This window comes from Astatotilapia calliptera, chromosome 4 (genome assembly GCF_964374335.1).
Source record: "Astatotilapia calliptera chromosome 4, fAstCal68.1, whole genome shotgun sequence".
NCBI lineage: Eukaryota > Metazoa > Chordata > Actinopteri > Cichliformes > Cichlidae > Astatotilapia > Astatotilapia calliptera.
Genome location: NC_137425.1, coordinates 8,373,383 through 8,392,342, shown reverse-complemented (window position 1 = coordinate 8,392,342; position 18,960 = coordinate 8,373,383). Strand labels below are relative to the sequence as shown.

Here is an 18,960-nt window from a genome sequence, read left to right as displayed (position 1 = left end):
CGCCTTATTTTATGTGATCTTTGACCTGCCCTGCTGTTGAGCATAGGAATTTTGATATATTGAGTGTTGCCACTTTTAATATCATCAGCCACATCTGGCAATGTTTGGCTGACAGATGGCTGTGATATGTGACTCAGTCACACATCTCTCTTTCTGGGCTGTCCAGGAAGGAGACAGCATCAGGAAATGTGAGAGGGAGTGGCTGTGAACTTGTTTGACCTCTGCCAGACAATTTTCAGTCAAAAGCACATCATATGTAAGCTTCTCCAAAATCAGTCTTTGTCCTCTGGTGGCTCCAGTTAACAGCATATTCACAAATATCAGTTTTAAGTACATTATAATAGCTATTGTGATGCATCAGTAAGCGATACGCATAGGTTAACAGAGTTACCTATGGATTTACTCATACTGCGTATGTTTTTAGCCTTTTAGCCTTAACCACCGTATATGCTTTTATTTGCATATATATAAATAAACTGAACATATCTATGCAAATTGATATGGATTTTTAAAATTTGTTTTAATAAACAGAATTTGAAAAAAATTACATGGCAAAACAGGGTTAACATGGTAAGTGTCTCAAAAAGAATAAGATCAGTGAAGTAAAGGCATTAAATGTTTACTTTTAGATCTTTAATTTAATGTGGAAAAAGTGCAAACAAGGTCAAGTGAAAAGATTCTATGCTGACATTTCAAAGTGCAAAAGAATGAAATAGGTGAAAGGACCATTTGACTACCTGTCTGGTATTTGTGTTAATTAATAAAGGGCACGCTTTACAGTGATGCAGCCACATGTATTCCTACCTCCTAGACAGTCCCAGCAACCAGCATTGCCATCTGGGAAGCATCTTTCAATTATGTTTTTTTCTTGGTAAAGCAGCAGGATTGTCTGCCTGTGCTAACTTCAGGGCTAAAGCCAAAAGGTCCTTTGCTCTTCTCCCTCCACCAGGTCCTTAAACAACTTTTTGAGCCTGAAGCCAGTGTTTTAAAAAGACTTTAAGAAGTTTTGGGTGTATGTTCCAAATTAAGCATCTGCAGTTTACTTCCACACCAAAGAAGAGTGCCAAGGCATCGCAGTGCGCACAACTTCCAGCTCTATGGGTAATACCTCTCCTTCTTCCTCTTGAAAGCAGACTGTATTCAGTCTTCAAATAGAAGTCAGGATAGCCATAATCCCTGACCTGACACAGGGAGCCATAACAAAGTTCGGATGACATCCTCCAGACTTTAACTGGCATTTGAGGGCCACTCATGGGCTCTAATTGCATCAGGATAACAAGAGGATGGGTTCTTCTTGTTTCTTTTCTGTGCTGTAACCCTTTGTCTGAAAAAAAGGATTAGCAGTAGCAGTGTTAGATTACTGCATATTACCTTCAACTTAAAGAAAAGATATTGCATATTTGGATGTATGTGAGCAACGATCAGCAAGCTTCTCTGAGGCATTGCAAAGGCATAGGTTTCTAGGATCAGGAATAATGTTCTTTCTTGGTGAAGAATCTTACACTGTCCAGGCCGATGCTGCGCACAGATTCCCTTTAATATCTGCCTCTAATAGCTACCTAATAGCTGCCTAGCATCTTTGTGCTGTTAGATCGCTTGACTTAAAGATATTAGCTCAGTTTCAAATCACAGCAGTCTCAGCCACAAGTGTAATAAGAACACACAAAGCCATTCTCCAGTAATATTAATAGCAAGCTCACCACAGTTAATAACATCTTTTCGACAGTAATTTTGTACAGTAATGTATATCAAAATTGATTTTTCCCCCACTCTAGAATACTAAAATACACACAGACACTGAGGAAATGATCAAACTAACATGCACTAACTAGTCACAATGTAATCAGAGTTGTTGTTGTACACTTCTAAAATTGCAATGACACAATAAATGCATGTCATTGTTTCATTGCTAATTTAATGTGTGATTAAACAAAGCCTTCGGCTGCCAAGATGCTTGTCCCATACTTTTTATTCTGCATTGGGAGTTTAAAGACAAAAAGACAATGACTGATACCCATGTGCATTTCCCATTTCCATGCAAGAGTCTTTAGTCCATTTATTTCATTTTTTGTTCACTGAATTGTTTCTTTGCTTCTTTGTTGTTCTTGGTGTATTTGTTTGCGCTTTGTTTGTTCATCCATTTGTTCTCTGTTTGTCTTATTGTTAATTCATTCATCTGTTTATCTGTTACACATCCTGAGACAACACTGATCAGACTTTAATGAAACTTGAAGAAATGACTGATATATTCAGGCTTTGTGTCTTGGTGGTAGCACACTAACCGCCCCTAATCTCGGCCGGCCTGATTTTACGAGTGGAAATAAGCATAGATTTTTGTTATTTATTGGCCCACTGGGACAGTGTATCATTTGAGAATGGGATGTCTACTGTCGAAATGTTTGTTTGCCATTGCATTTAACTGTCTCCCCTTCCTGATCTATGTTACCAAATTGATTCTTTCTTCTGGTCCTTCATAGTTTTTCTTTCCTCAGCGTTATATCTGAATGGGATGTTAAGAGCGGGGTAATACTTTCTTTTTTCCCTCTGCACTGTCATGTGATTCTCTATCTTTCACTTTCCCTTCTCCTTTTTATGCTTGATCTCTTTTTATTTTCCTACACAGGCACTGTGAGAGTTAGTTCTTTGAGGTTTATAAGGAGGTCTTTGTTGTACCTGCTGAATACCACAAACTTGACATTACTGAACATTTTGTTGGCAAGAACAGGACATACAGAGCTCCAGGCAACACCACATGTGAACACAGGCGCGCATTCACTGAAATTAGGGAGAAAAGAGCTCCAGAGAGGTGACCGAGGTAAGGACAAAATGTGGCTCTACCAAGTGTTACACATAAAAGTGGGATTCTTGGATAAAAGAACAAACATATCACAGGGGCCACAAGAGCTCACCTCTCACCCTGTGTCCTCCTGACAGCCCAACTCCAACCCACTGCTGACTACTCATAATCAATCATAGGCCCACTATAAATCAATCAATTAAAAACCCACACAAAGCCACAGTAGTGTAATCAATCAATCCAGCCTCTGTGGACGGTTGTTATTGAGAGCCAAGCATTAGATCTATAGTCGCCGGTCTCAAGATGCTGCTGGCCTTAGTGACATTGGCTGAATGTGCATGGAAAGAAATAAAAGTAGGAGTAGAGAGGTGAGACAAAGAGCTTGGGTGTGATCCACTATAGGGTAGAGAAGAGGCTCCCAACACTCCCATGATACATCGCCAGAGCCTGAATATTCATGCCTACGAATCGGGTACCATGGAGGCGCTCAGTTATTCATTATGCTTCTGCAAAAAGAAACACGCCATCATCCCCCTGCGATGGAATATTAATAGTTCCCATTAATAAAATATCCCACTCCCCATCTTAAGTCTTGTCTTCAACTTTCTTGGCCATTGCACATATAAAGGCTTGGGACTTTTGGGATGTGACCATGAAAGTCAGCCAGAGAAGTGTTATTTAGCATATTAGCAAACTTAAAATAATTTAAACGCTACATACTGACCATCTGGCCTAAAATGAGAGAAAGTGTCTTGTTCTCGTTCCACATTTGGACGAACCCTTATATATGAAAATAGAAAGAAAGAGTGTGGGAGGGGATGGCAAGAACAGCTCTATAGCTGTATACTCAAAGGGGATGAATGTTTAATTTAGACCAGCCTGAAAGTATGCTGACATTTCGCCATTGTTAGGAGAGATGAATACATGGGACACTGTCTGCAGGAGAAATGGAAATGTGCATCAAGGTTGTTAAAAATTCAACTGCCCTCCCCACCCAGACATGCAGATCTAGGCTCAGAATACAGTAGGTAACCCGCAATGTTTGCCACTGTAATTCTCCCCTGATTTAGTCTGTGGATGCTATTGTACTCTTCATCTAACTCCACTTGAGTAATACAAACCATGCTTATACAACTCGAATCCCCAGTGCTTTCTTTTACTTGTGAATTGAGCAGAAACGCGTCCATCCTCTAATTTCTTGGACCAACTATTGACATTAACTCACCAATAAATTTCCCTGAGCCATGAGACCCCTGTAGTAATAAGGTGGAGAAAGTAGGACTGCACAGCGTCAAGATCAGCGCCACCACAAGGACTCATGAGGAGTACTTATTAGAAGTCAGTGGGAAAAAACAAATAAATGCAGGTGTAGCACAGCAGGCTGGGATTGTTAGCTCTCTGACAACACCGACGAGGCGGGGAGGCGTGAGTGGTCAGCCTGTGGCAAAGCAGTGACACAGAGAAAAAGAGTGTGAGAAAAGAGAAGAAGAGAGAAAGAGTGAGAGAGAAAAAAGCTAGAGAGAAGGTCAAGTACCTGCCACTTCTGTCAGACACTTCTTATAACAGCTGAGCTGTGTCCAGCAGGGTGGCTGGCTGCTTTTGGGGCCTTTCATCTCACAGAGGTGATGGGTGATGAGAGTTTCTCTTCCTCACATTTAAAGTCTGCCACAATACATCCCAGAGACTTGGTAACTTCAGGTCACTGCTGGGTTCCATGGACTTCTGGGAAAACGTCCGTCTAGTGCGGCAAAATGACAAAAGGCTCAGCACATACACACAGAATCTCACATTGGAGTTTCAGTATAAAAATGTATGTTGTGTCGTACTGGTTTTTGCACGGGAGAGAATACAGATAAGGGAGCAGCCAAAAGCAGCTTCTTCTCTGGGGGCATTTAGCTGTTGTTTATGCTATGTCTCTGTTGCAGAGACATTGTAAGTGATTTTAAAAATCTGCTGTGTGTGTGTGTGTATACATGTAACTATGCCTTTGTGCAAGCAGAACTATCACTAGGCTTACAGGCCTTACCTGTAGGCAGGAGGAGCCGCTTGAACGATGGTGTGACCAGTTCAGCGCAGAATCACAGCCCTGGATCGGAGACAGAGACGAGGCAGAGACTGAGGTTTCAGAGTTGAAAGGATTGTCTGGCCCTCAGAAAAACATTCAGACAAAGACACCAGAAAAGAATGAACTCCTGCCTGACCACTGGAGCTGCAGACCAGCAGACTGTGACTGACTGACAGACTGAGCCGAAGATGGCGATGCGGTCACTGCGCCACACCAAGCCAACTGGCTCACTGAAACAGGATCTGTTTTTCCGACCCCACGGGGAAACAGTGAAGAGCTCCCTGCCATCCCTCTATCTATAGCTCTCTCAGGCCTAGCGCAAAGAGGAATTAGAACTGGAGTTTTGTTTTGGTGGCCTGTGTTTTTGTCACATGTCAGCCAACTGAGTTTTAGGGAGAGTTTTTCTCAGAGGTAGTTCCAGATAGTCTCCTCTTTAACCCCCCTTTCTCCACGTTTCCCCCATCCCCAAAACAGAGTGTCAAAGGACATATGGTTTAGCTAGAAGCACCTGGCAGCCCCATCAAACTGGCAGGAAGATTGAAATTGTAGCAATGGGAGCTGGAAGCAAGAAGAAAGCCTACACATATCTCAAAAGAATGGTCTTCATTACATACATGGAATTCATTACAGTCACTGAGAACATAAGAATGGGAGTGTGATGATGGGATACTGGTGGGAACCAGCTGGGGAAAAAAGGCACATTTGAATATGGAGAAATTGCAGGACACAGGAAGTAGAAGCTACCTGTTGATGACTTGTTAATTATTTAGACTAATTTTTTAAAAGAAAGTTGCTAACCAAATTTTCCATTTTCACCAGATGAAGTGTTGCAGGACACAGATGTTTAAAATTTTGAAATGCCATGGGCCACATCAAGGACTGCTGTGCCATGTCATTGGACAGTTTCCATGTTGCCATGGTAATATTTTCCACTTGCTTAACAACTCGACAAAAACATAAATAAAAATGCTTAGGGAAGGCTACACGGAAGAAAATACTGTCACTCTGTCATCACACCTCTTGTTTTATCTCCCTATATTCTGCCACAAACACATGAATACACTGCTTTCGTCTGTGTTATATACTGTAGCTGTGTAGCTCCGCACATTAAAGTTGCTGTGGTGCAATTAGATTATTTTTTCTTCTGCAGCAGCTCTGTTTGTCTGTGTAACTAAAACACCTGTCTAGCTTTGACAGATCAATACACAATAAGACTTTCGGCATATTTGCTTCATTTATTTTGGTCAATCCCAGTACTCTAAATAGTGAGTAATGGCAATACAGAAAATCAGTGTGCATTTACTAAGTTCAAAGAACATGGCACAGAGTGGCACCCGGAAACTTTTATTTTTTCCTGCAGTGGTTAAAATGAAGAAAATTGATTATCAATATGCATAAGTGTGTATTCTGTACAGCCTCTTCTGCCATGCATCATCAGTGTCATACCCTGCTGTTTAAAATAGATTACTGTGTATACTTGTCTTAAATGATGGATTGTCATGAACTGGATCCATAGTCTCACCAACTATTTTGCAGATGAGAGTGACAGAAGGAGTAGATAAACACAGTAAAACTGACAGAGGAGGCAGTTTGCAAGAGAGCGTTTCTCTGTTTTCACAAGCATCGCAGGGTAGATTACATTGAGGAAACCACGGATGGTGGAAAAAGATGTTGCTCTGCTTCTTCCAGTCTTTGTTCTATTCTTGCAGGATGATAAATGCTGCTTTTCACATGGGATTTCACTGCAAGCTTGTTGTTACAAACACTGACTAGATATAGAAGTAACGACTGGTAAAGGGAGAAAAGAAGGGGTGTTGCTTACTTTTTAGTGGAAGTCAGAAGCACAAATTGTTAAACTGTCATTCTGAGATTCCAAACGGTAGCAATAAAAATGCAGACTATAGGTTTATGCATTTTACATAGTGTGTTTTTTACACTTGTGGTGCTTTTATTGTACCTTCTTTTACTGCACTTTCATACTGAATGCTGTATTTTTATTGTGCACAAAATCTTTGATGACATTTTAAGGAATGTCTACACTGGGAGGGTCGCTATTTTGAAAACTGCTATATAACTCTCAAGTCCTTAAATCAGCTGAAATTAATATTTTCAAGTGTGTTAACACGGCAACAAAAAGGAACAATATCAGCAATAATCTTTCACAAGAACTTATCAATCTATTACTATTAACAGCCAACCGCTCCACTGTTAAATATTTCATTCTGCTGCTACTAGTATAGTGCATTGTTGTGTCATATATACACATATTTAGCATATATATGTATATGTACATACATTCATAATATTATTACTCTCGGGTATGCGGCATCTATATATTTATTCCTGCCCTGTCTCCTTTGCTGCTGTAACATTGTGAGTTTCCCATCTCTGGGACTAATAAAGGCTATCTTATCTTATCTTATCTTAGCTGGGAGGGGTAATCAGGCCATTTCCAAATCATTTGTTGGCCATTATTCTACAATGGCAAAGATTATTCACAAGCGGAAAACAGAGCCAGTCTTCCAGTCAAAATAACACTGTCCAATGTTCAGAGAAACTGCAATAAAATAACCCTCAGAGCTCCAAGTCAGACTCTACAAGCCCTGCGTTAACATGCTGAATGATAAAGTTCATGACAATGCATTTAGAAAAAACGTCTGAACAAATATAGCTCGTATAGAATGGTTCCTGACATAGATTTGCAAAGTTGCATCAGAAAAAAAAAAAAAAAAGAGTTCTGGAAGAAATTAAATGGTAAATGGCCTGTATTTGTATAGCGCTTTACTAGTCCCTAAGGACCCCAAAGTGCTTCACACAACCTGTCATCCACCCATTCACACACACTGGTGATGGCAAGCTACATTGTAGCCACAGCCACCCTGGGGCGCACTGACAGAGGCGAGGCTGCCGGACACTGGCGCCACCGGGTCCTCTGACCACCACCAGTAGGCAACGGGTGAAGTGTCTTGCCCAAGGACACAACGACCGAGACTGTCTGAGCCGGGACTCGAACGGCAACCTTCCGATTACAAGGCGAACTCCCAACTCTTGAGCCACGATTGCCCCGAGATAAGGCGAAAGTGGAAATGCCGTGCCATAATGTACAGCGCCATGGTTGGGGAAAAAAAACAAAGAAAGAAGATCAGCACAAACACTTCATACCAAATCTCTCAAGCAGATGGTGAAGGGGTAATGATTTGGGTTTGTTCTGCAGCCATTGGATCTGGACACCTTGGACTCGCTGAGTTGACCATGAACTCCTTTGTATAAGTATTTCACAGCAATATGAGGTCATGTGTCTGAAACTATCTTAAACTTGGCAAAAACCCAGGTGATGAAACAGGACAAAGATCACAGGCACAGCAGGAAGTCTACAGCAGAATGGCTGAAAAAGAAAAGAATCAAGGTGCTACAATGACTGAGCCAAAGTCCAGACCTCCACATGATTGAAATGCTGTTATGGCACCTCAAGAGAAGTGTGCATAAATGAATGTGTGCATGCCTCACTGAACTGAAGCTATGACGTGAAGAAGAGTGGGCCAAAATAATGTGAGACATTAGACACACAGACACAAAACAAGTACTTAAAGCTACTTCTGTGAAAGGTGGCTCTACAAACTACTGAATCGTGGGATGCACTTAGTAATGACTAGTTATTCTATTATGTCCATAAATGTGAAACCTTAGAATTGACAGAGAGTCTCTTTTCTTTTTACCATGACAGGACATCTTACATACCAAATCAGATTGCTTCTCTTTCTCCCAGATTATGTTTTCACTCTGATCCATGTTCTACTCCCTTTTTATTAGGAAAAGAAAACAAAGAGCACTCTCATCAGGTTTTACATGCACTAAGGTTGGTGAAGGCTCACTTCACCCCACAAACAGTAAACTTAATAGGAAAACCGTCATACAGAATTGTGGCTATCGCCACTCACAGATTGCCTCTGACTCTTTGTTGCTTCCAAGTCCTCAGGGTCACTATGTCCCTGGGCTATGTTTGTGACTGTATTTCTAAACAGAGTGACAAAGGCTGTGAAAGTCTTGAGACCGAAACTTTTAAAAAGGAAAACCCTTGTTGCAGAGTTCTGTTCTTCTCCATCCCTCATTCCGTTTCCACAAAACGCTTCACTTGTCACCACAGACTCCCAAGCTCCTTTAATAAACGCTCCAAACGAAAATGTCTGGCTTTGAGTGGCAGAGTGTGACTGTTTAAAACCACTGGGAATCTAGTGTAATCCTATGGAAGACACAGACATAACCTGACTTTAAAGTTGTCTTGTCGCTCCACATCCAAGTGAAGAACCTGGAGAGGAGAGGCTAAGGATTGTAAAGAGAGGCTCTAGTGTGAGAAATCAAGTGTTCATGTTGACTTTCCAGGGAAATCAGTCTGCATTTGATACATGTTGAGTGGAGAGGCCCATATGTTTTGGTAAGACCTTACATCTGACATTAATCTTAAAATAGAGAGAAATGTGGGTTACTTCCACTGAGGGGGTCCCATGGATGAAACTTTAAGGACTGTCAGTCAGCAGTTGCAGCCTGCATCAAGTGAACAGGTTGCTTAGGAACCGATCAAAAAGAGAGCACTATTGTAATGTGTTTGTCACCAGAGCACTAAAAGTAAGTAAGCAATACAGTTTGTTTGTTTTTTAATAAAAAAGCATGACAGAGACACACGAGGTCAAGGATTGAGATTGGTCAAAGGGTTTAATTGAACTGTAGCTCACTGTGTGGTAAAATACATCCACTTAGGTTGTTGTTCATGCTAACGGGAGGAAAACAACTTTCCCAAACTTTCCTTTTTCTCTTTGTTGTTTTTTTCCCCTCTTTTCTTTGTCTTTTTAGCAGACAGCTGTCTGAGACAAGATACTTCTTCCACTGGAGACCTCACTCTTTTCACTCACACGCTCGCTGGCTCCTGGTTGCCATGGAAAATCCCAGAAATGGAGCAGATAACAGTTCAATGAGGGAGCAGAGACTGGAAGGTCTGGAGGGAGGCAGCAAGTTTCTAGGGCCCGTCCTGTCAAGGCATCAAGCTCTTTTGATGTGTGAAAATGGAAGAGAAGACAGAGTGAGAGGAAAAGGTATAAAAACATAAAATGAGAGAAGAATAAATGGGTTGGGGACTAATCTGTTGACTGAAGTCAAAGTTGTGTGTTGAAATGTAAGAGCAATTCAAAAGGAACTGATAAAAGAATGAAGATCTATTTGTCTTGGTAATTGTTAGAACCAAGTGTAATTTTGAATGAGTAAAAAAGAGAGAGAGAGAAATCCTGTTAAAACAAGACCAAGACAGTCGCTACCTTGCAGCCAGAGAAATGACTCACTGGAATACAGAAGAAATCAGCATGATATCCTGTCTACCATGTAAGAATTAACTGTCTATTACTGATTTATTAATAATATCATAAGTACGGTGTTGGTGATTAATTTCTGCAAAGAGTCAGTCAGAAAAGGTTGAAATGAGGCTGGCTGGCACCAAAAGCCTATCTATCAAACCAACAAATCAAAATGCAATCATAAAAACCAGAAAAGGGCCAAATGTTCTGAAAGAATTTGAGTAGGCTGAAAGATGGTGTCTCTATAAATTTCCGGGGCCAGAGTATCTTTAAAATCCAACATCAACGATAGCTGTGCACAGGCTTGGGAACTCCTACTGAGAGTTAAAGTTATAAAACCATCAGGGAAAAATAATAACAGATTGAGAATTAATCCACTACCTTCTGCAAAGATGAACTTGCTGATTAGGAAGGTTACTCATATCCCAGGAAGTAGAAAATAGGCAATACAAAATGTGCATACAAACACATGAATTCTTAAAATGCTGTACTTCCGTGACACATCAGTAGGGACTTGCTGGTGACAGCCCCACCTCACTTTTTACAAAGGGTTTTGAAGTACCACTGTCAGGAGAGGCCCCTTGGAGGTTCTTGAGTGAAACACCTGTCTGAAATCAAATTCACTTTTATTTCCCTGCCTCCCTGAGACTGTAGAGCAAGGATATAGGACAAACGCACTGCACGACTGCATGCCCAATGAAAGTGGAAACCATATTCCATGAGAGTAACAACTTATTTTATTTTTTTTTACATTTTCATTTGAATCACCGACACAAAGTGGCCATTGCTCAAGGATCTAACAATGATTAGCTTCACATAAATAACAAATGTGTTTAGTTCGCTGATGTGTTTTTCTTCCCCTTTTGTAATGCAGCTTTCCGTGGGCTTTTCAGTTTCTGTGGTTACCGCAGGTAATATCACCTATTGAGTTCTTGTACTGATGACTTCTATGTGTTTTAACAGAAAAAAAAATTGCAGCTGCTGGGCCTGGTTATTCAAAATTCATCACTTCCTGTGCCCAGCAGTTACTTAGAGTATTTTCACACCTGTGCCGGTTAGTCCATTTAAATCAAACTCTGGTTCGTATTCCCCCTTGAGGCTGCTTGTTTGTGCAGATGTGAACACGGTAATCGCACTCAGGTGCGGAACAAACCAATCATGCCAATACCCTTTGGAGAATGTGGGCTTAGTCTGGTTTCAATGCCTTCCTGTAGCCTTTGCAGTCTGTGATGCAGCAGAGTACACAAACTGTAGCAATTAGCCGTTGCTGATAGTAAATTTTCCATGTTATCCATTTACCCGGAGCGTTGCTCCTACAGCAGACACATGTATCCAATAAGCAGGCTAAATGTCCTCAATGTGGTTTGCAGTGGTGCATTTTGTTCCGCTTGGATTTTGTTTGGAGTTTTCTCAGTGTGAAAAGAAACCAAACAACAGGGACAAGCTGCACTTTTTCAAACTCATCAACTGATTCTGACCATCTAAATAAGTTTTTAAACTTTATTTGTGAAACCCCACTTAGATCTGACAGCAAATCTTCCATGAACTGAAAGACTTATGATATTGGCCAGCAGAAAGTAGTAAACTCAAAATGTAACAAAACTGGTACTGGTCTGTGGATGTCAGTGCAAGTCTGTTGGTGAGTCAATCCACTCCTATCATATGAATATAAATATCTGATTGTCTGACTACTCCTTCAACACTACCAGCACATAAAAAATTTAACTGATATCAACACAGATAAAGTGGCAAAAAAGTGTGTAAACTCATGGTTTATACATGGCCCTCTGATACTGTGCAATTTTATTTGTAGGTGGAGCTCCATGAAATTTGGACTATTTGCAGTAATAATATCCCATCACTTCAGAAATTCTCATCTAAATATGTAATACCTAAAACAAAAAAAATCATCAGCCTCCACTACTTTGTAATTAGGAACAGGTCTGTAGTAAATATACATACATACTTTTAGTTTATTTGTAAGCATGTTAGCATGTTTATTTCTTTAAAGAGACATGGGACTTTAGTGTAGCCTCACAAGAGTTTGCCTATTCACTCTAAGCCTTTTAAGATATAACCCAGTTCTATATGTCAGCTAAAGGTTTCACAGTTAAGAGTTTCAGAAGAACACAATGAAATACTGAAGAAATTGTCAGAGGTATACTGTCTGCAAGTTTGAAGCCCAACTTTTGCTAATGATTAAGATGAGAAGCGGTCAAAGAGAACAGGTAGGTGGACAAAGACTGATGATGAATGACATAAGAAGATTGAGTGTATTCATAGAACTGAAAGATTAATTCTTCTAAGCGAGCATGGACAGCAGAGTGGCTCCTTCTCTGACAATAAAGATCCTTCATGTCTGGCCATATTCAGCCTCTGGTATGGTACTAGGTTACCAGATGCCATGACTGACCTCATCATTCCATCTCTGTGGTTACAGTACTCCTTTCCCACTACCAGTCCATCTACCTGTCTATATACATAAGCCCTAAATGCAGCTATCTGCTAGACTTGCTTTGCCAGCTCAGTATGAGGAGGAATCAGAGACTGTTATAAAGAAAGGTGCTGTGTGATCAGACAGGTTTGTCACAAACACTTAAACTTCAAAACCAAATTTTTTCATGCACCCTCAAAGATCCGGTCAGCTGTATTCTACCATGAGGGGGGGGGGGGGGGGGGGGGGGGGGGAATGTAGATATAAATAACATCTCAAAAAAAGAGGAAAAAAAACTATCAAATCTCCATTTTTTTATTTTTTTTGCTCTCGTCGTCTTCTTACTATTTAAAACAAGTGTGAGGTCTTCAAGTGGTAACAGCAAGCTCTGGGGTAAAGAAATAGATGGAAAGAGAAAGTCTGTTCTCTTTCATTGCTTTTCATCGAACTACCAGGCACAGATCAAAGAAAAATGTTGTCATGGGACCAACTAGGCATGCATGTCCAGCAGGCTTGGTGCTTCATGTGAGAAGATGATTGAGTACACAATGATGGCCTCTGAGGATTAGCCATGCTCTGAGGGTATAAACACCAACACTGAAACCAAATCCCAAAAGTGCTAGGCCACACTTTTGCCTTTTGGCCACTATGCCCCCAAATTTGGACCATTAGAGGCCATAATAAAAATCTCTCTACTTTAGGTATGAATGTTGAAACCGCATCCTAACCTTTCTGAAAACATTTTGTAATTATCAAAGCAAGAAACAATGCTTAAAGATACAACTCTGATACTGGCAAAAGTTGGGATGCTGGAATCCCACAAGGGCTGAAAAAGTAAGTAGAGCTACAAAGAAACAGCTGGAGGAACATTTTCCAATTAATATGACAATCGGCAACAGGTCTCAAAGAGGCCGTTGCTCTAAAGTAATGACAAGTTGGGATTCATGAGCAGTGTTGGTTAAGTTACTTAAAAATAGTAATTAGTTACTGATTGCTTCTCCAAGAAAGTAATCCCATTAGTTTACTGATTACATATTTTAAAAAGTAATTAGTTACTTATTACTTAGTTACTTTTTAATGATGCACAACCTGAATACATAATAAAACAATAGACCTTTCAGCCCAATTCTATTTTTTCTGCATAATCCATCATATAAAGTTGAATTAAATGAAAAAGTCTCTTTTTAAAACTTGTTTTATTAGTTTTAATATTTTATTGTTATTACACGCAACATTCTCTGACTTTGTTTAACGTTTAAACTTATTTTCTGCATATTCCAGTATATAAAATATGTTTTGTGTTTACACTCACTGTTTCCAATAGATGCAGGTAAAACAAAGCAAAAAATAAATAAAATCAAAGATTCAGCGGCACTAAATCCTGTCGCTCTTAAATCTGTTTTAATCTGTTTAGCAGGAGTGGGGGCAGTGGAGGTTTGCCCGGTACTGCAGAGTAATGTCAGTGGGGAGATCCAGGAGTTTCTCTGTGAATTTCACATTCAGATTTGAAGTGAAATTTTTCGCTGTAGAAAGAAGTTTTCTTCCTATCCCGAGTGTACTGCGGACACTAATGTTTTTGTCACCTTTTACGGAATCAAACCCAAAGTAATGTCAGTACTTCCAAGCTTTAAACGCTGCACGGTCGTACTCTCTCCCGCCCTCCACATTATCCATTGTTGATCTACACACATCTGGTGCTGCCACGGACGTCGCACGCTCGTACGTCATTGTCAAGAGACACTCTCACAAACAAAATCATGGTTTAGTAACGCAGCACGCTTACAGGAAAGTAACAGTAATCCAAAACTTTTTTGCAATAGTAATCCCTTACTTTACTCGTTACTTGAAAATAGTAATTGGATTAACGCGTTACTCCCCATCTCTGTTCACTGTCTGCAAAAACGACAACAGCTAATGTCAGAATTGTGTTCTTTAAAGTAAAATTGTGAAGACCTTGAAAATCTCAGCATCTATAGCAAAGCTCATTTAAAACAAACTGTGCAAATGAAAAAAATGCTTTATGGTTAGATGAATTCGTACTTGAAATTCTTTTTGGAAAATATGGACCCTTTCCAAGAGGAGAGAGACTAGCAAGTCCGTCTCTCTGATTGTAAGGGGGGTACATTAGTGACTGGCAGCTTTCATATATTGAAAGTAAGGTATATACAGGAGCTCTAGAACAGATGTTCCCATACAGATATTGCCTTTTTCAGGGAAGGACTTGCTTATTTCAGCAGCATAATGCCAAACCACATACTGCTTCTGTTACAACATGTAATAGATGTCTCTATAGCAAAAGAGTCTGGGTGCTGAACTGGCTTGCCTGATATGAAGACCTTTCATTAACTAAAAACATTTGGTGGATCTTGAAATGAAAAGCAGGACCCAGGACTGTTGAGCAGCTAGAATCATATATCAGATAAGAATTGGGTAACATTCCTCTTCTAAAAGTCCAGCAGCCGGTCTCCTCATTTCCCACATATTTGTTGTTAGAATAAAAGGGTGGATGCTATACTATGGTAAACATGTTGCCACAATTTCAAACTAAGCTAATATTTTTCATATTATGGTTTAAAACCGTTATAAACATTTAACATTTAAAAGTTTTTCTACTGTGAATAAAATATGAGTTTTCGAGTTTTCTCAAATCCATTCTTATTTATATTTTACATAGCATCCCAATTTTTTTCAGAATTGGGGTTATACATGCAAGCACATGGCTGCTCTGCCTCTCCAAACAATCTTGGACTGTAGTCAAATCAATGTGAAAACCGGTGTTCTCTCTAGTGTAGCACAATCAATTAAAATCAAATGCCTCTGAATTTGTTCTGGCATTTAATAGTTAAATATTTAATGAAAATATATAGGGTTGCAAATTATCCAGAGAAATGTTTGGCATTGTGTTTGATTTGATTGACAAATATCCCTCACAGCATCCCCACATTTGTTTTGGAAATGGAATTAAATATGTACAGCATTTAAAGTTGGTGTCAAGGCTCTGGCTCTCACTGCCCACAAGACAATACAAAGCTCAGAACAGCAGGGAGTACGGAGTGATGATACCAATATCACCCTAAGGATATATTCAGGCAACAGCTTTATGAACAGTGGCAGGGGAAATAGCAGAAAGTGACAGGATAGGAAAAGAGTGAGCAAAGCACTTGATGGCTGAAGTACACATCATCAGTAAAAGGGTGCGCTGGAGATGCCACAGGAGCTTATAGGTTTACAGCACAACCTCTACATACCTATGGAAGTAAGCAGAAGTAAACAAATCAATAATACTTTTTTTTTAAAGACAGAACAAATCAATTCTATTTATGACCATTTCTGTGATCTTATATTGCTGTTGAAATTAAACTTGCTACATTTGTAGTGCTACCTTGCAAAGATCCTTTATTACTATCTTCTTAATAAGAAACTAAAAACCGTGTGACTTCTGCATATAAAAAAAGAAAGACAGCAGACATTTTACCTCAGCCACCTCCTTCTGTAAACTCAACTGGCATCAGCCAATGGGAAATCAATGCACTGACTGCTGCTGTGAGTGTCAATGAAATGTTTGGAGGTGCAATCCAAAAAACGCACCCATGTGGCTTTAGACTCTGACAAACAGAAGCAAATGAGGACAAACACAACACACACACACACACACACACACACACACACACACACACACAAATAATCACACATACATACACAAGGACAATTAAATACGAAGCAAATCAAAAGGGTTAGAAAGACTGCTTCATTGCCAAGAAATCTAAGACCCATGAGATAGTTTTCTTAGTTAAGAGTTTCTTTGACTGTCTTCATACATTAGGGGAAATAACACACGAAGCATATTTTATTCCAGGGATAAAACTAGACAGAAAAGTTTTAGGGGGGGAAAAAAGTGTTTTTTGAAAACCTGTTTTGCTTGACATTGTGAGGCTTCCTTCACTGTCACATTAATGGTAAACGCAGCTCCATACTGTACCACAGCAACTGAAATATGACTCATATATTTTCAAATACCATCTGGGTGTTTTTAACATAACCCCAACCATCTGTGTCAGCACTCAAGTCCAAACAAGAAATTTGACTTACAGAGGCAAATACACAGTCAGGTCCACAGCAAAATAAAGAAAGAAATAATAAGTAAATTAAAAAGTCTAAAACTTGTGGATGCCACAAAAAATAGTTTCCTGAGGTGTTTCACTAGGTTATTTTTGCTGCACCTTCAGCTGTTGCTTGTTTTTCCCCACTGTGGTCCTTTCTGGCCTCTATTTTGTCTTTATAAAAAAAAATGCTTTATTCAGCTCAGGTCAGGTGAATGATGCTTTCACATCATCAAGAAACACCAGTGTTCCAATTCTACCGTACCACCATCATTTTTGACATATGACATGGTATGCATTAGATATTAAGCCCATCCTGTCCTTTGCCATATTCTTCTCTCACCATCAGCCAGCTACAGAAAAGAGTAAAGTTATAACTTGCAAAGTAAAACAATGTTAAAAACCAATGAAAAGTGATTAATTTAGCCACTGTCTGTACTTTTCCTACTGTACTTCTTTTTATTTTATTTTTTTTTAAATTTCCAACATTTGATTGCTTGGTTTTTTGCACTTCTTCCATCCCTGCTGACCTTTCTTGTGCCCTTCTTTGACCCAACCCAAGTCTCAACCAGTCTGCATTTGACCCATGCACAATGTTGTCCACATAGAAGAAGGTGCAATTAGGATTTTGAAGGACATGCATTATTTGTAAACCTCTCTCTGCAGGCTCTTTGTAGAGCAAACAAACACAGACACAATTGTGGTGCCATAAATTGAGCATAACTTGCTAAAGCTAACAAATGATCTGAACAATGAGAATGCTGGTAATGAAGATGGCAGCAAGGGGAGTGGGCAGATAAGTATTCACTTGATCTAAGTGTTAAATAATATATCTAACATTGGCCACTAGATTGCTGAGCACTTGGTTAGTCATTAGACTCTGAGATGTTTCACTTTTTGCACACCAAGAAGATAAATATCCATTAAGATTGATGGTCATCTTCTCAGTTCTTAGTTGAATCTCACAGTTTCCACACTGCCAGTTATGGCATGCTGACTTCCACAAGAGCATAACCTAAGTCAGCAGTAGCCATAATTTTGCACCTTTCCCTGCAACACAGAAGGATACCACACGTGGCCATGAAACTGCTTAGCAGTCAATATCTCATTGTTGGATTAAAGAGTCAAAACCACAAAAATCATCCGTCCAAGTACTTATGGCTTTCAAACACAATCGCACAACAAAGAACAGAGCTAAAGAAGAAAAGAATATGACATTTTCGCACAAGGACAACTCTTTCTTGTCAGACTCTGTTACTATGCACATTCAAGTGTGACATCCAGTGTTTCTGAATGTCATATAAAAGGCCTTTCAAAGACCCTTCTGATAATTCTTATCTGAAATATGTGTTTATAAGATGTGAAAAAATATATTTTGCTTGATACATGGTTGTTTGCTTTGTGACAGAAGTGGTTAGTATGATCGATTAGCTACAATAGCAACATTTATTTGGCGCCAATTAAGGAACTATCCTTTAAAGAAAAAACAATATTGTCAGAAATGAAAAAAATATATAGTTTACAAGTAATAAAAGAGCTTTAGGCTACTGAAGAATAATTTCAGTAATTTCACGCAGTACCCATACACTGTGTCTTCACTGTGAATAAATAGGTTGAAGTCAGACCAATTATATAAGTAAAGATTAAGATAAGGATAAGCCAGGGTCACTATCTGTGGTCCATTTTCCTCTGATTATCTGCCAAGCTGCCTTCTGTTGTCTCAGTCTTGCTGTTCAGTTCTTAATTTAGCCTCCTCTGAGCCCACACAGATTACAATGGCCTGCAACAGGCCAAGATGCACTCTGGTGTTCCACTCTACAAGCATGAAGTGGTAGAGGGACAGGGGGGTAAATCAAGATACATCCCTGGGTTGATAGATACTGAATGGAACCGAAAGAGAACATGGAGCAAGGTCGGCATTCATTAGCCATGTCTTAGAGTTACAGATGGGAAACTCCCCAACAGAACAGTTAGCTAGTGCTTGCTGCTGCTGGTGCTAACATCTTCATTTTGCACATACATTAGGCACGAGTTTAGATGCTTCTGTGAAGTGATGGAATTTATCTGAACTACGGTACACTGCTGTACAAATCTCCACATACACAATGCAGTAACTTTAATAATAATCTGTAGTACATATGCATACCATTGGGCAAGTCAAATTCATTCTGCACTAAGTAATTATACCAAATGCAAAAGCAATACTGTTAATACAGTAACTA

The 18,960-nt window shown here is 39.6% G+C and overlaps 1 long non-coding RNA gene across 2 annotated transcripts in view; it reads right to left on the bottom strand.

Moving 5' to 3' along the window:
- Nucleotides 1–501: 501 nt before the first annotated feature.
- LOC113020432 (uncharacterized) overlaps nt 502–18,960 on the bottom strand; it is a 33,937-nt gene continuing 15,478 nt past the window's right edge. Inside the window, exons 2-5 of one of the 2 annotated variants that reach the window (XR_013908804.1) lie at nt 4,824–4,883; nt 4,332–4,535; nt 4,023–4,235; nt 502–1,324 (exon numbers count right to left, since the gene is read on the bottom strand). This is a non-coding gene — a long non-coding RNA (uncharacterized LOC113020432). The remainder of the gene's footprint in view (nt 1,325–4,022; nt 4,236–4,331; nt 4,536–4,823; nt 4,884–18,960) is intronic. The other variant, XR_013908803.1, reaches the window with a different exon arrangement.